The sequence below is a fragment of the Aulonocara sp. 'chitande type north' Nkhata Bay genome, linkage group LG3 (assembly GCF_057382095.1).
Source record: "Aulonocara sp. 'chitande type north' Nkhata Bay isolate Kocher_YH1m ecotype deep benthic linkage group LG3, A_spYH_male_GT1.1, whole genome shotgun sequence".
NCBI lineage: Eukaryota > Metazoa > Chordata > Actinopteri > Cichliformes > Cichlidae > Aulonocara > Aulonocara sp. 'chitande type north' Nkhata Bay.
Window position 1 is genome coordinate 22,048,073 of NC_141346.1, and position 2,036 is coordinate 22,050,108.

A 2,036-nucleotide genomic window follows, 5' to 3' on the forward strand; every position below is an offset into this window, starting at 1 on the left:
TAAGCTGCCATCCCAATTTCCCCAGTTATTTTTTGCAATTTATGTTGCTCAAATAATTAGCTTGAAATGATAGAAAGGTAAGTGTTGAACTGCTAGAGATTAAAAAAGGTTACCTACACCCGTAAAAATAATGTACATTTCAGAATTATACAAAAATCCTTTAAGGGAACACAAAATTGGTTAATAGTTTAAAGCTTTTCTGCAGCAAGTTGTTCAAGCCTAAGCTGGTGCTACTAATTCCTGGTGTTCCAATTTTTCAAGATTACTTACAACCGCTTCTGTCTGTATAAAAGAAGTGCTGAAACACACTGTGGTATCATACCTTCGGAATATGAAGACGTCTTGCAGACCTAAAGCCACAGCTGAATCAGAGGACAAGTTTCTGAAAGTTAACAGCTTGTTTTGTCCTAATAACGGGAAAACAGCTTCAAGCTCAAAGTAATAGTGGTCATAGTAAGCAGGTCTCAGTTTCAACTTTGAAGAGAAGACTTCGAGCTGTTTGACAGGATGAGATGCAGCAAGAAAGCCGTTGCTAAGATGTTAGAATAAGACAAAGAGGCTTGCCTGAGGTATGAAACACCACCAGACTGGAAGAAGGTATTACAGATTGATGAATCAAAAATTGAAATCTTCGGTTCATCACACAGTGTTTTTGTGACGGTATCACAGTGTTTGGCAGCTGATATATTCAAACCCAATCCTTCTTTTCACTTATTGTTAAAACAGACCCATGAAAGTTTTCTTTCCTTGTATAGATACAGCAGAGGTAACACCAAACAGCTGGGGAGGTTAAACCAAGCTGTACTCACTAACAGTACATACTTGACATTAATGCTCAATAAAGGTGACATGCTAATGGCAATGGAAATAAGATGCCCAGCAAACCACAACCACACAGCACAGGTTATAGTTGCAATTGTATAGAAAGCTCTCTGTTTTATTTGGTGAACTTGGTCTTTTTGTTTGCCTCCTTCCTCTGGCCCTGGGGAATCAAAGCACAGAGAACAGAGACACTGCAGAAAGATAGAGTTATTATGGAGAGAACCAAAAGGCAGAGCTCTTGGATGTAGTTGTTGTTAGGGGTTAATAGAGCATCAGCACCTATCAGTCCAAAGCACAGAAGCCAAACGCAACCAATGGTGATGTTTCTGATCCTGACACCACGGGGAGTTCTTAAACCCATGTAGATAATGGGGTGGACAACAGCCAAGTAGTGCTCTACACAGGTCAGGACATGAAAAAGAATCTCTCCAAAATAAGGAATCAAACTAGCTATTGATCCGACAGCTGCAATCACGGATTGATTAGTGCATGTGCCACCAAAGCTAAGGAAGACTCCCATGACAAAGATGAGCTCCATGGCAGCCATGTGATAGGTGAAAATGTCAGCGTGGCTAGCTGTTTTAAATGAACGCTGCTGCTTCCATTGTTGGTGACCCAGATAAAGGACGAAGGCACAGAGAGGTAGAAGGAGGATGATTCTCAATGCAGTGATGGTAATGAACACTATGCTGCCAGCTGTGTAGTAGATGTAGTCCTGAAGATAGTTTGATGTAGCATTAACTGACATTTCTGTTGTAAATCGCGTAGGTCTGAGGAGAAAATTAAATTTAAAGAATGAGTAGAATATGAGGAGGGAAAAGTTAAAAAGAAGGACAGACAGTTAAGCAACTGTGATGTAAAACAATTGGTTTTCATACCTGTGTCAAGTGGGTGCAACTAGTAACACGCATTACTCCCCACTGTGAAAAGTGGCATTTTCTGTACTAAGCAGTAATACAAAATGGCATCAGCAGCATGCCAGCTGTGGTAGTGACAATTGTTGCTAACCTGGGCCTTGACTGATTTGGCATGAAGATCATATGATTCATCAACAGCTAAATGCCTTTTATGCCAGCATAAAGTGATCACAAACAGCATTCTGTCATAAAGCGTCTGGTGTTTGTGTTCACAGTTAGCTATTATTTCTGAAAGCAGGCTGAACTCTGTTTATTTGTGATTACAGTGGAATATGTATGGGGAAGGTATTACATGGT

General features: G+C 40.3%; 1 pseudogene; it reads right to left on the minus strand.

The window, feature by feature from the left end:
• Positions 1–707: 707 nt before the first annotated feature.
• LOC147334558 (uncharacterized) lies at positions 708–1,570 on the minus strand (annotated as a pseudogene).
• Positions 1,571–2,036: the final 466 nt, after the last annotated feature.